This window comes from Podarcis tiliguerta, assembly GCF_965153285.1.
Source record: "Podarcis tiliguerta genome assembly, chromosome: 3".
NCBI classification, from domain to species: Eukaryota; Metazoa; Chordata; class Lepidosauria; order Squamata; family Lacertidae; genus Podarcis; species Podarcis tiliguerta.
Genome location: NC_139536.1, coordinates 58042292 through 58067233, shown reverse-complemented (window position 1 = coordinate 58067233; position 24942 = coordinate 58042292). Strand labels below are relative to the sequence as shown.

Here is a 24942-nt window from a genome sequence, read left to right as displayed (position 1 = left end):
TAGTACGAAACACGAAGTGTCAATACAGAAGAAATGTAAAACATAATCATAATAGTAATAATTTGTATACTGCCTTCCATCCATAGATCTCAGGGAGGTTCACAACATAGAAATTCAAGATAAAAAAGCACAAAATACATAATAAAAACAAGAACAAAGGCAAACTCTAAAAAGAGCCACTGAATAAACATCAACCACAGCAAAAAATGCAAGCCATATAAGATTATGAATCTTCACATTCTACTAAAAACAAAGCTGGGATGGACTTGTTGCAAAGAAGTCTTTTTGCAGGGAAAAGAACTTGTCTCCACATTCAATCTAGAAATAAGTAGTTGGAAACATTGGCACTTTGCCATGTATGTAGGATCCCAATTTGAGTACCAATTTCAGAACAGGGTCAACAGCAAATGGCTTACTCCTAGTCCCTGGGGCAGAGCCGTAGCTATGGTGAGGTTAGCCATTTTTTTTGCCCAAAGTAAAGCCACACAGGCACCACTGAGTCTCTCAGCATGTGTGTGTGTGTGTGTGTGTGTGTGTGTGTGTGTGTACACAAATGCACATGGATAGGTGTGCCAAACTGGGTCTTTGACCCAGGTGAAATAAAGCCTAGTTTCGCCCCTGCCCTGGGGGTGGGAAAAGAGGCCTGGTATCTGGGCCAGTTACAATCACCATGTGTTCATAATGGTCAAGGCCAGTCTGCCAGACTCCATGCAATTCCTGTTTTGTGGCCACCGTGCAGAAACTGCCACAAAACTGTTATGGAGGCAACTCCACACTGTACCCACAACATGCAAGAGCTACTGCTACAGCTGCAAGTCTCCATATAATTGCAGCAAGTAGCATGTCTCCACACATCAACGGCGCACAATAGTAGTCTCAGCTAAGGCTAGCATGCAGGCTGTCTAGACAACATGAACAGGGAATTAATGTGGTGAGCCAATCTCATACATCATTACTGCCATGTGGAGCCACTGCCACACAGCAGCACTCCTAGGAGATCCCATGTGGCAGCCATATCCTAAGCACAGCCCCATATCTTTGTGGTCTCTGGTTCATATAGACATTCAGGCAACATCCACTTTCTTAAATTCATAGCAGAGCTATACAAGACAAGAGAGTGAGAGAGAAACCCAAGCATATCTGCTCAGCCCTGCTTCAGTCCAAGGTCTTGGTTGTTTTCTACCAGGAGATTGATGCCTACATACCCTCAACCCTGCAAAGGTCTTCATTTCCCGTTGCATTTGTTACTTCCATCTGATTCAACTTTTCCTCTGTTTGCCTGGTAAGTTCAAAGTTGCCAGATATTTGGGGATGACTTGGCCATTACTTACCGGGGAGGGCAGACAGGAGCTGTTACACTTGTCTGGAACAATTACGTCCTTGGATATGAATGCTAGAATGGGTTTTCTATTTTAAAAAACAGCACCCACCCTACAAGATTAATGGGCCAGAACACATCAGTTGGGAGACTTTCCAATTTTACTGGGAAATAGCAAAGAAAAATGAAGGACTCATCACGACTTTGCAAGCAATTTCGTCATGTACCCACAGCAGTGACTAGAGGAGGAATGTACTCTAGGAGGGGAGAAGAGAATAAACACCGTGATGCATCTGCAAGAGCACAACCTTAGTTCTGCACTGGGCTGGGAAACGGTTCTAAAGCAAAGATGCCCACCACAGGAAATGGATGCAAAGGGTAACAAGAGAGCACCCATTGCTCAGACTTCAGGAGACCAGGAACAAAGGAAGGATACAAATGGTTTTTGTTTGCTCCAGTCAACTAGACTAAATGCCTGTCAAGGGTCAGTGGCAGGAGAGTCCAGGTCTCAAACAAGGTATACAGTGGTACCTTGAGTTACATACGCTTCCGGTTACAGACTCTGCTAACCCAGAAACAGTACCTCGGGTTAAGAACTTTGCTTCAGAAATTGTGCTCCGGCAGCATGGCAGCAGCAGGAGGCCCCATTAGCTAAAGTGGTGCTTCAGGTTAAGAACAGACCTCCAGAACAAATTAAGTACTTAACCCGAGGTACTACAGTAGATCAATAGATGTTTGGCCAAGGAGGAAACTGTCACAATCCCTTCCCCCCCAACTCCCCCCCCCCCAACTCAGTCAGATACTGAATGTATAGTGCCTGTATTAATTCATGCATAACCAACTAGTCAGTTATGTGGACTAAGCTGAAAAGGCTATAGCATATTAGTGCAAACAACTTGTAGTCCTGGATGCTGATGTTCCTTCTTAACTCTTCCTGCCATTATCAGCTCCCTTGCAGTGTGGTTATTATAAGAGAGTAGAAAGTACAGGGAAAGATAGTTCTCAGACAACTCCCATCATCTCTGATCACTGGCCATGCCGGCTGAGGCTGATGGGAGTTGCAGTCCAGCAACACCTGGCATCACGTTGAGATCAGGGAACCCTATGGCCCTAAACTCCTTGGTCCCCTGTTTCCAGCTTCTTTCCAAACAATAGTTAAAACTTCCTGTCTCTATGCCCCTCTGTGTAGCTACTTTCCCACTGGCTCGTCATTTTTTCAACTCCACATTTCCACCAACTCCACATTTCCACCATGCCCCACATCCTTTAACAACATGTCTTTTGAACAAGCTCTTTTAGCACTTTTCTCTTTCCTCCCACACTGTACAGCCTCTCCTCTCCGTAAGCACTATGAAGCTTCTTCAGACACTACACCTCAGTCAACTACTTCTTGCCTCAGTTTCCCATCTCCACTGCCCTTTTAACTCATTCACCACCTAAACTTCCTTCAGATGCGGTTTCCATCCTCTGCTCTACACCCTTACTTCAGCATAAGCTTTACCCTGTCTTTTAGTTTCACTACATCCAGAGACTCTTCTCGGTCTTCATTCTGCCCTTCTGTGCTGTTTTAGCCCCAGCCAAACTAGCAAATTTCCTTCCCTTACTGAAGCTGGACTGCACTGTTTAGTTCCGTGTGCAACTGAATATTTGGTGCCATCACAATCACTGTCAGAGAGGGTTCACTGCCAATGAAGCGCAATATACTATAAGCTGCCCCAATAAGCTGCCCCCCAAACAGAAGTTTGCAACCCTATTTTGGCAGTTTTACATTGCTCTAAGTAGCTGCCATTATCTTGTGATGAGTTGTTCATCTGCAGCAACTCATTTCCCCCCACATCACAACAAATGGTTTAGCAAGTTTGTAGTGATGTGAAAAACAGAACCCTATAAATCACTGCTTGCAAATGGCTCACTGTGTAACAGACACCATGTGGAGCAATATGAAAAGACTTCCATATTATGTAGATAAGCCCCAAACCTGTATGGAGATCCTTGAATGAATGTTTACTAAATTATTTAAGTCAGGACAGAAATCAGAAGAAAACCATTAGTATTCAATATTTTTACTCTGAATAAGCATTTGTATTATTCAATACTAAATAAAAATCAAGCATCTAATTCCGGTTCCCAAAAGTGATTGGCAGCCAGCAGCAATATATGGAATCCCAATACATTTCAACACCTACAAAGAATACAACTCTTGTTTTTAAAAACTTTAAAACTTTTCTCATATTTACATTCATCTTCCTTGCCATGTAACTGATCTTATTGACAAACCTCCTACAGTGAGCGGGTTGATTTAAATCACCAATAAAAAATGGCAAAATTAAATAAATTTTCCAACTTTCTTATTAATAACTTCCTTAAGAAATATGCACACTAATATGTTGCTATAATAAATAAACCATATCTGTTCACAACAGAATAGAGCCTTTATACTACTCAAGAAGCACGTCTTTTGCACTACTATTTATATATATTTAGAGCAGGAATAGCCAACATGTTTTTGGGCTACAATTCCCAACAACCCCAGTAGCATGGCCAGCGGTCAGGGATGATGGGAGTTGCACACAATAACATCCAAAAGTTAAGCATTTGGCCCCCTTAATGAAGGAGGGAGTTTATCACACTGACTCTTCCAGAGTGTTTTATCTGCTGAACAATTGTACAGTGATACCTTGGGTTAAGTACTTAATTGGTTCCAGAGGTCCATTCTTAACCTGAAACTGTTCTTAACCTGAAGCACCACTTTAGCTAATGGGGCCTCCCGCTGCTGCCGCACCACCAGAGGAAGATTTCTGTTCTCATCCTGAAGCAAAGTTCTTAACCTGAGGTACTATTTCTGGGTTAGCGAAGTCTGCAACCTGAAGCGCATGTAACCTGAAGCATGTGTAACCCGAGGTACCACTGTAGTAACAACATTGTGGAGAATGTGGCAAGATTTTTGAGTGACGCCATGAAATTATGTCACCATAGGTCCTAGGAGCCATTATCGTAACTCACGATGTCTGGACAGTTCTATCCTAAAGTATCTCCTGCTATGTTTTGTTAACTGTGTTGGGTTCTGAGATCTGTGTATATGATGCAGTTTTTCTATGCCAATAAAGGAGACTGATTAATTGATTGAACATCCGAAGGTATCACATTGGTTAGAGGAAGATTAATCAAGAATTGTGTTTGGTTTTCTCTATACATATGCAAAGCCACAAACCAAGATTACTTACTATAAGACTTAGACTGTAATCCTAAACACACTTACTCTCAAGCAAGTTCCACTGAACTCAATGGTACTTACTTTTAAACAGACATACATTATAAGTGTACAGAATTTTAGAAGAGAAGGGATAGTAAATTATTGAGCAGAACTGTGTTACTCCATAACATGGAAGTTAAATGTTCATGCTATTCACAATTATGTATTATTTTGATTGGGCATACATGCTAAACCATGATTCATTGTGATGGGAATGAGCAGCAGAATCCTCAAGCTTCCTCCTTCAGTACAACCACAAGGAGGGGATCAGAAGCTTTTGCTTCCTTTATGATTAAATATAGTTTAGTGTTACATCCAAATCCCATGGTGGTTAATCTTAGCTATGGTTTATTGAAACAGTTCAACTTCATATCCCATGGCTTGGGAGTTTCCTTGTTGGAAACATTGTGATCAGCCACAACTTACTGTGTTACAAGCTGCAGCTGATCAAAACCACAAGTGAAGGCTTCTGAACTCCTTGTGGTCTCACCATAAGAGAAGATTGCACAAGCCTTAGGGACTGACTGCTGCTGCACATTACTGTCACAGTAAACCATGGTTGATCTTAAACTTCATCGTACCATCCATATGTAGCATTTATGTCATATTTACATTCCTTGACCTCTCAAGTCAAATATTTCATCCCTGACCTCTTCTTTTACACAGAAAGCCTTTAACACAATGTTTTTGACAGCCATGAATTCAGTTTTAAGATATCATTAATATAGATTTTAATGCATTTGCACTATATCCAGATATGATTTTGAATCAAGTTATTTTTAAAGGACATATTATATAACTGGCTTTTAAATAATAAAATCCAAATAATACAAAATTTTGAATAAAAGCTGCATATTTTATTTTAAAAAACATTAACTTGACATTTTCCCCACTAATGGGGAAACTGAAGCAAAATGGTACTTGCCTCTTTTATGGTTGCATAAATTACATTTTTCATTAATTCTCAATATAAATAAAATATATACATCTGGTCAAGTGCATAGTGTAGTGATAGCTTTTTTCCTTATATCAGAGGATATCTCCAAGGTTTTAAGGCCAAAGTTTATTTTGATTACTAGTCCGTCCCCACGTCCCCTGAACTGATTGAAAACTATTAAAATGCAACTCATAATATTGTGGTGTGTGTGTTTTTCTTGATGGAAGGCCACATTAGTCTACCAGTAGATAATATAAGTAATGATCCAGTATAAGATATTAAGACAGACAGACGCACAATTACTCAGCAAAGCCAACATGCATGCATATGTTTCTGTGTTTTGTCCTCATGGTAACAAGGACTATAAACAGATCTCACACATGAGAAAATATACAGTAATCAAAATCCTTTTGGGCCATTTCTACATTGGTGGCACAGCGTTCGGATTAATTATATGAATATTAGGGAAGCATATATTCCAAATTTGCTTTCTTTGGCCAAGTTACATTTGGTCATTTACGCCAACTGAGGAAATTGGAACGTTTTGTGTCACAGTCTTTCATAAGTGAGATTTCCGGCCAGTGATTTAGCTGCTAACATCCAATCAGTATTCACCTTATCCCATACTTGGCCACCCTGCCCCTTCAACTTAATCTATGGCCCCTTAATGCCCCCCCCCCCAACAAATATATCCTGAGTCTCTTAAGGTTTACAGAAGATATACTTCCCCAACTTTCACACTGCCCAGCTCTGTTCCTACTTCACAACTCTCAGCCTACTTGCTTCCCCCACATCCATGCTTCACTTGTTATAGACTGTCAACAGCATATTCAGCCCCACCTGGCCCTAGGCCTCACAAGGTCTACCTTAAATTAACCGGTGGTTTGCTTCTTCAACGTAGCCACACTGTTTTATCAACAGTCTACCAAAAACCTTTCCTGCCCAATGGAAGCAAAGAGTGTGCAAAAATACATATATTAAACACACAGACGGAGCCAGTGTGATGTGGCTTGAGTGTGCAGCTTGGATGTGGGAAACCCAGATTTGAATCCCCATTTAGCACCAAAGTTGACAGGGCACCCTTATGCAGGCCACTGTATTTCAGCTTAAGCTATTTTACAGGGCTACTATGAAGCTCAAATGCAACAATAATATGCAGAGTCATATTTGCATATGCCGCATTAACTCCTGTGTCTCATATATTTGGATACTTGTAAAGATACCACTCACAAGGCTGGCCTTACAAAACTTATGGCAGAACCTTTTAGACTTCTACAATGGTAGGACAGGAGGCAGCAGCTGTGCTAGTACAATGGTCAGGTTCATGCAGCATGGGATAATTTGTCCTCTCATGCCAGTATTAAAATATGTCAATCCAAGGAATGGCTTGCAGAACAGCCTACACAGGCATAGACTGTGGGATCCTGAGAAGGTTTGAAGTATTTTTACTAGAATTTGGTTCTCAGTCGTGTGTGCACATGTATGCACATGCGTATGTACACAAACTGCGTAGGAACGCCAAGTAAGACAAAATTTAAAACCTCTATCCTAGCAAAAACATTCTGTTGTGTGATGCATGTAATCCCTTATTTCCATGCCAAAACATTTTTGTTTCATCCGATTTGTCAAGATCAATTTGTGATCTTAGACTGAAGAAACCCCAACTAAAGAATCATGGCAAGAAAAATTGATGGACTATGCAGAACTGGCAAAATTGACATACAAGCTACGGGACAAGGATAACTGTGACTTTAAGGATGAATGGGAACCTTTCACAAAGTATCTGAAGACGCAGCAAAGCAAACTGGACTCCTTGGCAGGTTTTGAATAAACATTCACAATTTTTTTTTTTACTGATAATAATTAGCTAAACAGTTTGAGGATCTATACAACTTTGTAACATGCAGAAAATAGCATTACTGGAGAAACCAAAGACTGGAACTGAGGGAAGTCGGGGGGTGGGGTGGGCGTATGGGTTTTGTGGGGGGGAGGGGGGAAATGGGGGGGAATAAGGACATGCTTTTGGATAATATGTTTTGTTATAACTTTGAATAAAATAATAAAAATAAATAAATAAACCCTTTTAAAAAAAGATCAATTTGTGATCTTGTTTTTTGTCTTATGAACATTGTATCAGTAAGGAAAAACCAAATCAACTCATGCTTTATGGAATTAAAACATTATCTCTAACTACATTAAATTTTTGAACATTAAGGATGGAATCTTATACCTATTTAGCAGGAATTACTTCTGAGTAGACCTGCACAGGTTTGCTCTGTAAATATTCCTGCCATCTTTCAGACCTCAACCACAATATTGTCACTGAAACCCTACACCTATACAACTTCCTGTTTCTTAACTTTCATGCACAAATTCCTATCATCTCTAATAAAAGCACATCTAAAATTAAGAATAACACAGCTCAAAAACCATATTGGAGGTAATGCTAGAGTCAGAGATTAAGAAATGGAAATATTAAATAACCTTAAGTACTAAACAAATATAACTTTTACAACGAACATATAAACGTTTCCAATAATACATTTTTATTAATGAAAAACTGACAAAATACAGGAGCCCAAGCAAAATTTCAGAACGTTTACATGAGAAAAAAACTGAACTAAAAAAATTTGATTTTATGAACTGGTATCAAATGCCAACTATGATCAGTGTTTTACCAATGACAGTGCCAAGATTCCCATGGATCTTTTGCTCACAGATATTCTTTGGACCAATAACTTTATTTAGATAGCACAATAAAGGTAACACTGTACCACATCCTGCAAACTTATGCATAGACATTAATTTATTTATCTTGAAAGTATGGCTATAAATCATGTTTCCTCTTAGCAAGCTACAGAATATACTATACTAAAATAAAGCTCTACTATGCTAAAGCTCCTAAACTCATTTACTTGCAATTCCACTGAAACCACTGTCATATAGTAAGACCACATCATTCATTATTAACATTCATTATTAACATTTGTATAGCACACAATAGCTAATATTCTCTAAAACACGTCTATTAATTCTGTAAAGAAAAAAACCACACCAACTGATCACTTTCTGTCAATATAATATATATTCGCACATGTGCCGACTCAAACTCCAATAGCAATATTTCAATTTAATTCATATGTCTGATAATGAAGGCCTAATAATGAGTTCAGGAGAAAAAAATATGAGTCAGTAATTGCATCCCAACAAAGTAGAAGTGTGTGCGTACACATATACACACACACACACAATGACGTAAGTGCTTCATGTTTTTAATAAGTACAACATACACAATCTAAAAGCAAAAGCAACAAAATTATTGTGGCATACAAACAAGTGTGGAGGGGGAGACCAGGGCCTTACTAATTCATAACAAATAAACAGATTCTTACATTAGGCCTCTGTTACTGGATAGGTGGGAAACATTTTTGCGTATTTTTCTTAAGAGCTACAATAAACATGGGTGGAGGGGAGCTGCCATCCTTTTTCACAGCGCTCTGTATAGTGCATCACTGCATGGGGTATAATAATATTTATTGTACCTCAGGGACATTGCAGGTTGAGAATGATGTCTAGGGCCCCCTTTCGAAGCCTGAAAATGACATACGTGTTTCTCTGAAAAATAAACGTGGAGAATTGTCGTCTAGACTAAACCAGGGATTTCCCCTTGAAATGCCAGCTTCCCATCATTACAGGGGTAATAAATTCTAAAGGGAAACTGCCAGGGAAACCGGCTCTATCCCTCCCTGCCTGCCTCCTTCAGTTCCCCCAAAGGACGCTCTCAGGCAAGTAGATGCTTAAAGGGGGGGGGGGGGAATCAGCACAAGCATGGATGTGCGCGTTACATAATCATACCCAAACATCCATATGCACACGCATTATATAAGAAATGCATTTCTCTGCAATCAAATAGGAGAAGGTGGAAGGGAAGGAGGACGGAGGTGGTGGGGGGCGAAAGCGCCTTCGTTCCATACCCCTCAGGGGAGCCCATGTGCAGAAGAGGGGAGAGAGAGGGAGATCACATCTGCTTTCGCCGTAACAGCAGCAGCAGCAGCAGCAGCAGCAGGCAGAGCCCCTTGTTAACCCCCTTCCTGTGGCTTTTACACGTCATGGAACATTCCCGGAACGGGCCAACGTTCCACCCACTTCAGGGAACAGACATAAAGGCGCAACACACCAGATAGCCTTCTCCCTTTACCCCTGTCCGCCCTGCGCACATTCGTCGCAAACCGAACCCCCCCCCACGGCGCGCGCAGCAGCTCCGCGCGCGCTCCTCCTCCTCCTCTTCCCCCGCGCGCACAGCTGCTGCCGCCGCCGCCACGAGCTGCTGCTGCTGCTGCTTCCTCCTCCTCGGCCCCCCTCCAGGGGCTCCCACATGCCACCTCCGCCCCACGGCAGCAAGGCGAAGACGACGTCGAACCGAAGGCAATTCAGGCGGTGGCGGCGGCTACTGCCAAGTCACCCTGAGCCCTTGGAGGCGGTGACTGAAATTCCTTCCGACAGCAACCGTCCCCCCCACACGGACACCGCGCGCCGCCCTTCAAGGCCCCCTCGGCCCCCTCAGCGAAACAAGCGCGCGCGCACGCGGAGGGGGGCTTGCCCTCCCCTTCACCTCGCCGCCAGCTACCTTGACATGGGCAGAGCGGTGCCTCAGCCCAGCAGCGGCAGCCGTGTCGCGTCGCCTCCTCTGGGGCTCTCTCGCTCTCTCGCTTGCTCGCTCTCTGCTCTTCCTCCGCCTCCTCATCTGCTCATTAGTAACCATGCACATACTTCTTCCCCACAGGAGGAGATTACGCAAGGCAGCCTGCGCCTCATCTGCATACACTTACATGCTGGGTATTCCCCACATTCCCTAGCAGTAAGGCCACTAGCGAAGACCTTCCCCTTTGCGCACAGAGAGAGAGAGAAAGAAGGGGGAAGCAACGGCGACTTGTGAGGGAGAGAAAGGAGGGTTTTCTGGAGGGGGGGGGAGGGAGGGGAGGCGGTTCCTAGCGAAGGTTGCCAGATATGAACTTCTTATAAACACGAAGCAAAAGCCACCCTGGATAGACCCGAGCCTTTCCCGAGGACGTGGTGGTGACAGAGCCTGGGGCTGCCTCTGCCCTCAAGGCTTCCATTAGTCGCTCTATCGACTGCATCGGAAATGCTTGAGCATCCCAGCGCAGCAGCGAAAGGAGACCAGCACATATTCCTAGCTCCCCCCCGGCCCCTCCTTCCTCAGCACCATCTCCCCATAGGAAACTGAACAGTTCAGGGAAATGCGGGGGGGGGGGGAATAAGTGATGCTACTCATCCGAACACACTAAGTCCCCCTTTTCACCCGCTGGCAAAACCTTGAGCTCTCCCCCCTGTGTATGTATATTATTTCAAAGTCTTCTTTCAGTACATGCACGCAAGCCAGCAAAAACACTTGCTCTCCGACTACCAAAGCGGGTGGGGGTGGATAAAAACAACCAGCGACATGACACTGCCTCTCTCCCCCCTCCACAGTGACAGTAAAACCCCTGACCGTGGCGATCAAGACCACCTCAAAGGGTTGTCAGTTGCTTCGAGCCCCACAGGAAAAAGAAGGGGGTGAGTATTTGCAGCAGGAGCTCACCTGGGAGTCACCGAGAAGGAGGAAAGCCCTCTAACTGCCGCCCTTCTTGCTGCTGCTGCTGGTGTTGTTGTTGTTGTTGTTGTTGTTGACGACCGGCCCGTGTGTGATTTCTTGTTGCTCTCTTGCTAAGCCTGGGTCTGCCTTTAAATGCCTTGCTGCATTGCTTTATATAGAGAGGCAGAAAGAGATATTCCGACAGCCAAAGGGCGTCTGATTCGTGTGTTTCTATTCAAACCGATCATTCATCTTGCTTGGCTCTTTTCCGCCTCCTCTTTTCCCTTTCTCTCTCCGCGTCAGCTCGACTTTATTACAAAAAACACACCTATACACGCGCGCATATATATATGTGTGTGTGTGTGTGTATACACACACATACATCCACACGTATCAAGGGCAGGCCCGAGAAGCCGCAGTTGTAGTGTGTGTGTGGTGTGGCGTGCGTCCCCCCCCCCCCTTTCTCCTCCCTTCTGGATGATAGGAGCCTCTGATCTGCAGACAGACTGGGTTATTCCTGGCACCACTTCCCAGAACAGAAGTTACAAGGGGAGAGCGAGCGAGCGAGGGGAGAGCTCAGCCAGTGATGTCATCGGATCCCCCAGCGCGTCCCGGGGAGGGAGGGAGGGAGGGAGGCAGGCAGGCAGGCGAGGAGGCTGAACCAGAAGGCCAGCAGCGCGAGAGAGCCGCCGCGGGCTCCGCTGCGCGCCTTTGACAGGCGGAGTGCGTAGGAGAGACAGAGAGAGGGAGGGAGAGAGAGGAGGAGAGAGGGGGGCGGGGCCTCCCTGAGAGAGGAGAGCTACGCGCCTCCCTCGCCGGTCAGGGGAGATCTCGCTTCCTCTTCCCTCCCCCCGCGGAGGGAACTCCCAGGAGAGCCGGTCTCAACTTGCCGGGCAGAAAAAAAAAAAAAGTTGTGCGACTTCCTCGCCTGAGAATTTCCTTTAAGGATGTGGGTGGGATCTTCTTTCCCGCGGCCAGGCTCCCCTTCCTCCTCCTCCTCCGCCCTTTTTGGTTGCTTTCCGTCCCCGGTCTCCGCCTCCCTCGCCTGGCCAAGGTCATTCCTGCGGCATTTCTTCCTTGCTTTCTTTTTTAAAGTTCGCCTTTTGCGGCTTCTTCCGGCCTTCTGGCGCAGGCGGCTGCGCGGCGAATCGCCTGCCCCGCTGCCCTTTTCCCTCGATGCGCCCGGGGGAAGTTCGTCGGATTCTGGCGGGACCTCGCTGTTGCTCCTGCGGCCTCGCGGCTTCTGCCTTGTCCTCGGCGGCAGGCGATTTTTGAAAACAAAATGTCTCACTTAGCGGCGATGCATCAGCAGCAGCCGGTGTGGATTTCCAGGCGGGAAGCGAATAGTTCAGGGAATGATCTTGCTTTGACTTTGGTGATTAGCCGCAATATTTACTTGCGTTGTGGTGGGGGTCTTTTTTCCTCTCCGTGGCAGATAAATAAATTCATTTTAAAGAGGTGCGGCGGGGGGTCGTAATAAAAAATATTTTTGGTTGATTTGCAGATTTATAGAAATTGTCCAGATCAGATGACGTTCTTTCATGAATGTTATGGGAACTCCAGCAACTCTTTTTTTCAAAGGACTGTCAGTCTGAATAGTAGTATGAAAACACACAGAACCATCAGCAAACGGTGCCATAAAACTTGTGGAACCAAAACTTGTATGTTGCTGCAGCGGTATAAAAAAAAATACAGGCTCAAAGTGACATCCTTGTGGTTTTGACATGGAGCCCACCCCCCAAGCCGTCTTCAAAGGCACATCCTTTTCTATGGACTTAACTTAATAAACAAACCCTAATAATAATCACCATGGACTTACAGCTTTGGGGTCTAGCATCTGCTTTGCATGCAGAATGTCCCAGGTTCAATCTCAGCATTTCCAGGTAGGCTGGGAGAGACCCCTGCTTGAAATCCCGAAAAGCTGCTGCCAGTCAGTGTAGGCAATACTCGGATCAGGGGTTGCTATTCAGATGGTCCACGGTCCATCTGCATTTGTGGCTGAAGATGGGAGTCATCACATCCACCTCATTAAATACTGGTATTGTTTTTACTTGTACTTTTATTGTTTCTTTTATTTTTGTACAGTAGTACCTCGGGTTACATACACTTCAGGTTACATATGCTTCAGGTTACAGACTCTGCTAACCCAGAAATAGTGCTTCAGGTTAGGAACTTTGCTTCAGGATGAGAACAGAAATCATGCTCCGGCGGCGCAGCGGCAGCGGGAAGCCCCATTAGCTAAAGTGGTCCTTCAGGTTAAGAACAGTTTCAGGTTAAGAACAGACCTCTGGAACGAATTAAGTACTTAACCCAAGGTACCACTGTATTGGAATTTGACTTCTATGGAATTCAAAATGTAATACTGCAATTGTAATACTACAAAATACAATTTATAAGAAATAAAAGCAGCAGTAAAAGTACAGCCCCTAGCACATCACATTACAATTGCTACAACAGGAAGAAAAATAATTAAATAGACTGCCTAGACCAGCAATTTTCAAATAGTCTTTTTTCTTTTCTTTTTGCAAGGGGAGGGTAGTTTGGGAACCACTGAGCTAGATGGGCAGTGGTCTGATTGTATAATACATCTCCCCATGTTCCTTTCTACCAAGTGGTATCTGGCATTGTGTGTCTTCTCTGAATATGACTAAAGTTGCATATCCCACACAAAACCAAAAATCTGAAGCATGACACAGTCTGTAGACAAAGTTGTGATTTGATGGTGGATTTGGAGAGACTCCATACAAAAAGCTACACCTCCGGTTTGTGTTTTTGTGCCACTGTGGCACTACAAAACATTGCATTGGTTATTTTTACAGTGTGGTCTGTGGGCATGGATTTGAGCTGTTGATCCATCTTCTTCAACATAGTGTACAATTCCTGTAAGAAACTAAAAGGAAGCACACATTATTATATTTGAAATGGAAGCTCTTGTAGTTCTCTGATTTCTGGGTAATTTGCAGCTACTTTCGATTTTCACACATCCTGCCAAGGTTTGGCATTTACTTCTATAGCGTAGAGTCGTAATTTAAAACCACCACCTCAAATTAGAGTTTAGCCACACTGCCACAACCTTGGACTGGTAGTTCGGAAGAACTGCAATCTGTTTGTTCATACCAAAAGCCCTTTCCTGGCTATGTGAGATGCAGTACCCTCTGGGATTGGTCCTGAGTGTCTGTAATAATAGTAGGAATTAAAATGTTATGTGAATAGGGGCATGGAAAGAAGCAGCTCTAGGGAACTCCAACCGAGAAATGTGACCTAGGACAGTAATCGTTCCGAGATCAAGTTGTTAAGAATCACACAGTGTTAAGTAAAGTTTGTACCATGTTTGGATCCCCTGTGGCATCATTTTATACTGTTTGCAGCAGCAAATATTACAGTGTTTCAAGAGGAATTTTAAAAAACAAAGCAAAATGGTCTAGTTAAAGCCGCCAGGTCATTATTGAAAAGAAACACTGATAAAAACTGGAAAAGATTGGGAGGCGGGGCATTTATTTACACAGAGTTGCAAATGGAGAAGATAAGGACGACAAATTTCAGTCAGCAAAAAGAAACAGAAGAATTAAGAGGTATCTTATAATTTTCCATTTGGTGAGAGAGGGAATACAAGTTTTGACATACCTGAAGCGTTCTGTGTACCCAGAAGAAACACTACATATACAAGTTGCGAATTGTTCATAGGAATTCAAAGTAAAGGAGAGACCGTAGAGACTCATTTCTGACTCATTCAAAGCTGTTTGCACATATTTATTAATTTGGGGAGGTGTGTGAATCACTTCCAATAAGTGACTTATTAAAAACTGCATAGTGTGTGTGGTATAAGAACACACACATGGTATCTAGAATATTAGAAATTGTTTAATCTTGGAGTACACTGGAATACTAGTGCATCCATTAAGTACATGCCCAAGTCATTCAACTTTCAGGCTGATGGCACCATAGGTAGAATCTTACCCTTTTAGGGCTGCTTGGGTAGTTGTTCCATGTATGTTCTGTTATGTATAAATGCAGTTGTTTCAACCATTTTGTGTATCACTAAACCTAAGAATCACATTAAACATGAGTCAGCACAGAAGCCCCCCTGGCTGGGCCAATGGAATGCCAGCTCTGAATGTGGGATAGTAAGTACTTACAGAGTATGTGTGCAATACTGGCAAGCATTTTACCAGACCCAGCATGGTGTAGAGTTTAAGAGTGGTGGACTCGTAATCTGGTGAACCAGGTTCGCTTCCCCGCTCCTCTACATGCAGCTGCTGGGTGACCTTGGGCTAGTCACACTTCTTTGAAGTCTCTCAGCCTCACTCACCTCACAGTGTTTCTGTTGTGGGGGAGGAAGGGAAAAGAGATTGTTAGCCACTTTGAGACTCCTTAAGGGGAGTGAAATGTGGGATATCAAATACAAACTCTTCCTCTTCTTCAGAGGTCAGCAGACTTTTTCAGCAGGGGGCCAGTCCACTGTCTCTCAGATCTTGTAGGGGTTCGGACTATATGTTTTGGGGGGAGGGGGATGAACGAATTTCTATGCCCCACAAATAACCCAGAGATGCATTTTAAATAAAAGCACACATTCTACTTGTGTAAAAACACCAGGCAGGCCCCACAAATAACCCAGAAATGCATTTTAAATAAAAGCACACATTCATGTAAAAACACGCTGATTCCCGGACTGTCCACGGGCTGGATTTAAAAGGCAATTGGGCTGGATCCGGCCCCTGGGCCTTAGTTTGCCTACCCATCTTCTTCTTCTACCCATCACTTCTGTTGCATCTTGCCTGGCTGTTCTGATGCACATCAGCGGTGTCTGTAGCATGTATAAGAACACTCGCTTGATGTGTGTGTCCATTTTAAAACGTATTCGTTGTCATATATACGCAGTAGGGAAGCCATAACTCAGTGGAAGGGCATGTGCTTTGAATGCAGAAGGTCTCAGGTTCAATCTCTGGCATCTCTAGGTAAGGCTGGGAGAGACCAGTCTGAAATCACAGAAAGTCACTGCCAACCAGTGTAGACACTTCTGAGCAAGACGGAGCAATGGTCTTACTCAATAAATTGCAGCTTAATATGTTCTCAGTAACAAGGCAATTAAATAGCCCCTACTACTGCCTTTTCTGTGGTGCCTCTCCACTTATGGAATGCTCTTCACAGGGACACTTGCCTGGTACCTTTGTTACATATCTTTAGGTGCCAGGCAAAAACATTTCTCCCAAGCCTTTGGCTAATTAAACAATTTAATGGCCTTTTTAACTGGTGGATTGTTTTTGCCTGCTACTACGCTATGCATTTCTGTGTTTTTATATTGTAAACTGCCCTGTGATCCTCGGATGAAGAGAAGTATAGAAATTTAAATAACAAAAACAACATCTTACCTATAGCTCAGTACATAGGCAAATGCATTTTAAGAGAAATGTATGTGGAATATCTTGTGCAATATCAGTTCTGAGGACCTTTGGGAGCCTCCCAGTTCTCTAATTCCATGATGATATTACATTATTCGAATCTCCTCGAATAAGGTGAAGGGTGAAGGATCTTAGCAAAGGGGAATTAAGATGAAGGGATATGCTACAGGGTTTGCATAGCAATAGCCAGATCAAATCATTTAGCTGAGGAACATGTGTCCCTGCTCTGGAGCGTTGCATTCTAAAAGCAAGTTTCATCGCAATATATATACATAAAATCTATACCTACATATTAAACAAGTTATGAGCAGAACTAACCTATGGTGCATTAATATGTGTTATTATTTGACATAAATGATAATGACATCTAACAGAATACAGAACGGGTAGGATTATTAGACAACTGTAATTATGGATATTGAGCCCTTAATGGGGGGAATCATTTTTAAGTTCCCCAGACCCTGAAAAAGTTGAATTTAAATAATGCAGTTTTTACTTGTCAGATCCCCCTTTCAGCTAAGTAGCAAGTTGAACGGGAGCTGCCTGAAAAATCTGCCAAACCATTAGGAGCATTCCAAATTGAAGATAAATGAATCTCTTGAGTGCCACCCCCAGCTTGTCTTGAATATTCATTTTTACATTTTATTTTTACAGTATTTGATGAGTGAAAAAGTATTATTTGACCATTTGCAAATGTGCTGGTATAAAAAATGCAAGAAGATGTCTCCAAGAAATAAGATGTACATGAGAACAAAGCGACAAGTTATGAAATATTAGCAGAAAAATGGGTTGTAGACAATGTTACTTCAGTTGTTACACTTCTATAGGTTTCACAGAATAAAGGAACAAATAAAATTCTTTTTCTTATTGGGCCAAGTATTTGTATAAATGGTGCCCCTAATTTAAAGCTGCATCCCTAAGCAAACTTTCTCACAAGTAAGCATCATTGAATACATTGGAACTTACTTCCGAGAAAACATTCATATTAATGTGCTACAAAAGGTGTAATGTTTGTCAAGTGCAGGTAGCTGATCTAATGTAAGATATTATGTCACCTGTTCTTTGTCTCTCTTGATTTTTGTCATTTAATCTTCACCGAGACAGAATGTGGCCAACTCCCTTGAATGCAGTGTTTGTTTCCCAATATTCAGATGGGCATCAGTAGAAACTATAAGCTTTCAAACATTTATTCTATTTTGCCCTCATCTTTTTTGTGTTCCAGTTTCTATCTGGGTGTACTGCAGAGCTCAACAATTTTCCTTAAAGATTTTCAGAATTGCAAAAGCAGAAAAGGGGCTGAGTCAACTACAGCACTATGGTGATCTGCAATGTAGCTTTATTAGACATTGTTTTTTGTTTTGTTTTTTGTCTAGGAATGAAATTAATTAACAGCAATTACAGTGTGTGAAGCAGACACTCTTAACACCTTTATATTGTGGCTGCTTCAGACAAAAGTTGTCAATGCAAATGGAGTTTGAATACCAGTGCGAACATTTGGTTTACGGTAAGGTTCAACTAGAACACTTTGTATATTGTTTTAATTCTTTATATCTTATCTTCAAACTAGCCTGCTTGTGTAGTAAGATCTTCTGTAGAGGCCTTTCCCCAAACACTGCTTTAACAAAGGTCTATTGTGTAGTCATAAAGGAGACAGCCCTTTCTGTGGTGGCTCTCCAACCTTAGAATGTCCTCGCAAAGGAGGTGTGTCTGGTGCTGACTTCACAATTTGTTGGGCTCAAGTTAAGATTTTCTTATTTTTACAGGTATTTTAGAAAGAATTGCAGTTGGAACTGCTTTTCGGGATTTATATCCAGCCCATCAGCCAGAAAAAAGCTCTCAGAACGGCTTACAAAATTCAGTTCAAAGATGGTCCCTTCCCAACAGCCTACCAGCTAAGAAGATATGGCACACAAGGAAAAAAGAATGGGAAAGAGGAGGCGAAAGCAAGCTTAAGCACAAGTTCTTATAGTTGCAGTTTTGGTAAAGAGCAGTCCCTTCCCTGAAGCACTCTTCCCTCTGATGAGATCCAGGAGCGGAACTGGTGACAACATCCAGAAGATCTGGTCAGCTCCTGCCACACAGTTCATCCTTGATGGCTATTGAAGATTCAAAGGAGGGGACATGATGACGTTATCCTCATCCACCCCCAAAGTCAGTGGCAGTTCAGAACGCTCTCCCCTGCGTTTATAACCAAGACCTCAGCTGTACTGCAGAGGTGGCAACAAAGCCATGTGCCAGAATTTCCAGAAGACCTCAGTGCTTTAGCATGTATGCTGGGTGTTGATCACTTTGGAAAAATCTGGCCCTCATTTCTCTGCTGAGCATTTGACAATCTGGCCTCAGCTCCTTGATGTGAAAATCTGGCTCTGTACGTGGCAGAAATTAGTCAGAGTAGCATTTAGCACTGCAGTTATGCAACAGACAAACTGAGAAGCATTTGACAAAGCTGCTGAGTTTGTTCTCTTGCTGCGTGTCAGTTCTGTCCTTGATTCCTCCTCAGCTGCCTGCTTCAAAATGTACTATTATAGGACAGGGAGAATTGAATATTTCTACTGGGTATATTTGCTTTGGGGGGTGGGGTGACAGCAATGAAAACTCTGCCTGTTGTTTTTAAAAATCAAATTGTTTTTGCTTATTAACCATACCTTTTTCTTTTCTTTTCTTTTCTTTTCTTTTTTGAAGAGGCATACTAACATTTCCCTATTTGAAATATGGAGAAAGACAGTAGCTCAGTGGTGGAGCATCAATATTGCACATGGAAGGTCCCAGCCCAGGTTCAATTCCTGTCATCTCTAGATAAGGCTGGGAGCATCCTTTGTCTGCAATCCTGTAAAGCCACTGCCAGTCAAAATAGACAATACTGAGCTAGGTGGACCCATGTTCTGACTTGGTAAAAGGCAACTTCTGATGTTCTCCACTTGTGATTAGATGTATTAGCACAGTAGTGGAAATGGCTCCTTTTCATGATGAATACATGCAGCCTCCAGAGGCAGCGTTCAGAAGGGGAGTACCTCAAAGTACCCATTGCTGGGGAGCAACTGTGTGAGATGGCTGCTGCCTTCAGTCCTCCTGGAGCATTCTGAATGGGAAGCAGGGTGCTAGACCAGATGCACCCTTGATCTCATTCAGCAGGGTCCTTCCAAGATTCTTAAGGAGGGATATTAGGGAAAAGATTCAGTGCTGCTTTGCCAATCTTTCAGCAAACTGATTCTCCCATGACCACTGCCTGCCACGTGGGTGCCAACCATGGCAGATCACTGTGGGTGCCCTGTGGCTGATGTCCTGCATGAAGTACTTGGGCTCAAATTTTGTTTTCTGCCACAAACTTTAATGTTCAAATCAGTATAGAACATGGGCAAGCCAATGATCACTGGTGGAACAAGTGTACGGCAGGGCTAAGCAAACAAAAGACATTCATTCAACAGCTGACACACACAGCTTCTATCATAAAAGGAGTGGGCAGGCATGACTTTAGAGTGGCAAACAGGATGTGGCTCGGTTCTTGCAGGCAAATGGGAACTCCACCTTGCAGGTAGGGCCTGAACAGTCGGTTCACACCAGCCCTGGCATCTCCATGGGGACAGACAGGTGAGGTGATTGCCTCCTTCCCCTTCAGCCCGATTGGACCTGAAGGTCGCTCAAGACAGCTAAGCTAATTATATGCATGGCATCACCAGGTCTGAAAGCTTACTAGTGAATAAATACAGCAACACATAAAGATGTCATGCTCATGTTAGAATTGCATATTATTGCAACTGAGCTGCACTATATGGATATTCTCCCCCCTTTTATTGATTGACTTGCTTTTCTGCTGCTGCAGTGAAAATGTTCAGTTGTAGAGTCTGTTCTGCAGTCTGTCCTGGTTGTTTAAAAATATAATGCAACCATGAGGAGAGACTGTGCTATGAATCAAGAATCAGGTTTGTTGCACAAGAGCACCAAATCCATTTAAACTAAACCTGGAAATTTCTACATCCAAATCATGTGCTCTACCAATGAACTATAGCAACCCCTCCTCCAAGAATGAAAAAAACCATTCTTGATTTTTGCTCAGTATACTCAGAGGTATGTTCATAATCAACCCATCCTCAATTGGCAGAACTGCACCATCCACTCACCATCATCAGCATCTTAAAAATATCCTGTTCTCCTTTAGACAGTACATATGGGGTTCCTAACAGTATCCAATGCAGGCACTTCCCAACAACTGCTGGAGGGCCATAGGTTTCCTATCCCTGTATTATAAGAACTTTACAGTCCTTAATCTCTGGTAATGTGTTTTAAGTAGATAGATATAAAACACACAGACAACTAGCATCTTCTGAGTTGCTCCCTAACCATGATGAATAAGCCACATAAATCACTATGCCAGAGCAATAAAGGTATGCTAACATGGAGCACTTTCCCTCCAATTTATATCTTCTTCTGTGTCGCGGCAGAAAGGCTCTATTTTGGCTGGTGTGCATTGGTAAAAATGAAGTAAACAAAGAATGATAAGAGAATCTCATTCACTCTCACTAAAGCCCAATGTAAGTGCAAAAGGCAGGTGGCATAAGCACTAAAGTCAGGATGGAGACGGCACGCTCCAGAGAATCAATCTGCTACATTAATGGCTAATGGCACTCTCTGGATTTATTCATTATTTATCACCCAAAGAAGTACATCCCGTCTAGACTGCAGGGGTGCTTTCGTAGGGGAAAGGCAAAGATGAACTTAATGAATTAACTGAAATTAGTGAGTTGTAGCTAACTCAATCTGGCATATTAATTCAAAACAACACTCCACTCATGGTCCCTAATTTAAATCTCAATAAATACTTCCTCACGAAAATTAAATCATTATCCACAACTATCACGGTTCCAGAGCTCCTGACATAATGCAGTAATACCTCTAGTTCAAGTTTTGGATTAAAAAATGCAAAGCAATTCAGCTTGCCAGGTGGAATGATCCCACTGCCGCTATGTGCTCTTATGGAGGTTCCCCTGAGCCCCACCCTAGCTGGTTTCTGAAGCACAGACGGGGCGGGTGGGAAGCCCTGTTGTGCAAGAAAGTCATTGCATAGGCCTTCCATTGATGTGGTTTGTTAGGTGAATCCTGCCCTATGATTGCATCAAATGCCTTAAGCCAGAGGTTCCCAAACTTTCTACTCCCAGGGCTCATTTGCAACTACAAATGATTAATGCCCACCAATCACAAAACATTGGCAGATGGAGACAGCTTTGCATAATCAGCGAGTAATTATCAAAATAATTTTCTACTGCTAATTCCATTTTTGGAAATGGCTAAATTCTTTGCCATGGTGCTTTCATTGTGGCAAGGAGTTCCAGAGTTCAACTTTCCTCAGACTAAGTATAGACATTTTTGCTCTGGAGATATTGTGACTTAGGCAGGGGTTGTCTTATACATGGAAAAATATGGCACGCAGAGGACAATTGTTTCACTAATTCTAATATAATCTATTATATGAGCATCTTGCAGGAAATCTGGCAAGAGCTGCATCCTGAGTAGTTCTTAAGAGACTGAAGGTTTTGTGACAGATTTATGGAGTTTTAATCAAAAATAAAGTGACCAATATTCCACTCTGAGGCAACTCATAGAATTTGATAAATAGCTCTCAGTTGTTATTCATAGTTTATACAGGGCAATATAAAGAGAACAACAGAAACCACCCCAATATATTATTGTATGAATGGTTTCCAGAATTACATCTCTGTAGCATTGCAATTAACCCCCCCCCCTTTTCCTATTTCAGTGTACACAGTGAAAATGCTACATTGAAAATCTACTTATTAGATCAAGCTCTTGTCTGAATCCAGCGATTCCTTTGGCATGGGGATGGGAGCTCATCTCTGATGCTGGCAAGATCTGCATTAATTTAAATGGAGAGGAGATGTGTGAGAGATTGCATTGCTCCACTGAAATGCCTGAGAATCCATATGTGTTTTTTGTATATGTATCTGAACAGTGAATGCACTGAATGGAAGGGGATTCAAGTTAGTGGAGCAATTAGACGTTTTCCAGTATCACAGATAATTAAACTTTTTGAAGTTCTTCTCCGTATGTATTCAAAATATTGGCAATACTGATCAGAAAAGCAAATAAAATGCAACAGGTTCTAAAATACCTAGGTTTGGCTCGTTCTGCAACTACCTACTATGACAGCAAGGATAAGGAATCAAGATGAGAGAAGGGACCCAGGAAGAGTAGGAATATTTTGGGGAGCATTTAAAGAGATAAAATAGTCAAAGAAACTTCCAAGTAGGGTTAGAAATATGAGCAGCAGTTAAAAACAACTAGAAGGACTTGGGTGGTATTAGGATATGTAGCAAAATAACGAACAAACGGAACCATGGAGGGGTGGACATGGAAGTCTTCTGATACGAGATTAATGAAAGTGAATAAGTTGTACATATCAAGTTTTGGGAAATGCATTAATCGTAATCAAATACCATGGTTTGGCTTCATAATTCTGGGTGCTCTGTGACAGAGACTCCAGGGCTAGAAACAGGCTCGGACCTCACTTGGTGAGTTGCCTCTAATTTCATGTATAGGTACATGTAACTTCAGGTACGGAAAGAATATACAACACTGGACCCTGTGAGTGATAGGTGGTATAAATTGGCATCAAGGAACTGCCAGCCTACGGAACTCATTCAGTCCACCAAGCCTCCCCCTCAACCCAGTTTACTGGCATCAGCAGCTATAAAGGTTCTAGTCAAAATATCAGGACCCTAACCCACTCTGCCTGGTTATGGAAGTAGCACAAGTATTTCTTAAAGGAATTGGGAGCACAAGCTCTGGCCTCCATAACCTTTTGGTACCAGTTTCTACACACCCTTCAGGCCTAGACTTTTGTACAGCTGTCCACAATCTTGACAGGGTCTTGATACTTTCATATTATCTCATTGTTCTCAAAGCAGCCCTAGTGGTCAGTGATCAACAGCCTGTAACTGCATTGTGAAATTCATTATGTTCCTTAATTACTATTCACAGCTTCTTCCTTTTTCTAAGTACTTGTTAGGGCTTCTGTATTTAGCTTCCTCCCAGCACTCTTCCCACACTTTACCTCCAAGTCCCACATTTCTCGTCACCAGACATTAGTCATCCTAACACAGAAAGGGCCGAGTCTTGCTTAAACAATAGTTCGCCCAAAGGTCTTAGATGACTCAGAATGTCAGGATTTTCTTCTAAAGCAGCACTTAATATATAGTCCCTAAAGATTAATTCTCACGCTTGGCAGTTCACACATCCTATGAACAGATGATAGGTTGTCATCAACATTCTGTGAAGAGTCAAGAGTGAGGCTGAAATATGGGCCACGCAACTTTATGGCAACCATTAAAGAAACAGGATTCTAATGCCTTTAAGACTTATATAGAAGACCTCCCACTGCTACTTAACTTATTGAGATTTTCTATATAAACATAATACAAACTATCATTAAAAACAATCATAAATATGCATTAATAAAAACACAGTAAAACTTCCTGCTAGCATATTTTATTTTGTAGTCCGAGTCTGTGTGCGCTTACATGAAAGTTACCCCCACTGACGTAAATGGGATTCACTCCCAGATAAGTGTGCATAGGATTGCAGACTTGGGGATTTTAGAAAATGTAGCTTGCCAAGCAAGCACAAGAAAAGGAGTCCTATTATCTATCTATCGTTATCTATCTGGAAATAAATAATCATTATTCCAGAAAGCTGAAGGGATAGGGGAGAAATTTGGCTCAGATACTAATGTGAGCCTACACAACATGCACTTTCCAAAACAATCAAATCAAAACATAGCTACCCTTTGAAATTTGCAATTCTCCAAATTTTGTGATGTGAAAATGTTGGTGAACTTTAATTAGGACATAAAAAAAGTAAACTGCTGAAGAAATGTGAAGACCTGAATAATTTGAGACAGGAAAGATGAAAACCTGAATGAAACCCAAATTGGCAGATCCATGCCTAGGTAATTCAAGAGGCTTTGTAGTTTATGGTGTATATATTCATGTTGCAGACATCTCTGATAAACAGATTTTGCAGTGTTTCATCATGCTTTAAAAATCTGCACGACCTGCTTTAACAGAGTTCATAGTAGAACAAAATAAATGAGGGTTTACACTAGAGTAACCATGCCTTGTCTGTCAGACTGCTTTCATGCCTCTAAACACAACTGTCTGTTCTCCTCGACCTTTTGACACCTACTCTGTTCCTCCTTCCTTTTCAAGCGGATTCCAAGCGAAAATAATTATAATGCATTTAATATACAATATTTTACAAGTTTTGAAACCACTTTACTGCAGCACAGCTGGAACACTATTTTGGTTCAAAATATTGAAGTGAACTCATAAATCCTTTTATAGAAAGTTTATATTTTTAGCAGATGGTTAATGCCCTATCAGACCATGGAACTAGCATCCTGCACAATTAGATTACAGATTTGTAAAAGCT

The 24942-nt window shown here is 42.4% G+C and overlaps 1 protein-coding gene and 1 long non-coding RNA gene across 4 annotated transcripts in view; one reads left to right on the top strand and one right to left on the bottom strand.

Annotated features, from left to right (window-relative positions):
- The window catches only part of HIVEP2 (HIVEP zinc finger 2), a 137457-nt gene extending 125629 nt beyond the window's left edge, over positions 1-11828 (bottom strand). The window contains exon 1 of one of the 3 annotated variants that reach the window (XM_083434723.1): positions 11108-11828. The gene's annotated coding sequence lies outside the window, so the exon portion shown is untranslated. Of the gene's footprint in view, positions 1-10135; positions 10467-11107 lie in introns of those variants that run through there. The other 2 variants (XM_083434722.1, XM_083434724.1) reach the window with 2 other exon arrangements.
- On the top strand, positions 10809-20389 carry LOC310675052. Its single transcript, XR_014509897.1, has 3 exons — positions 10809-11082; positions 17874-18004; positions 18264-20389. It is a non-coding gene; the product is annotated as an uncharacterized lncRNA (long non-coding RNA).
- Positions 20390-24942: the final 4553 nt, after the last annotated feature.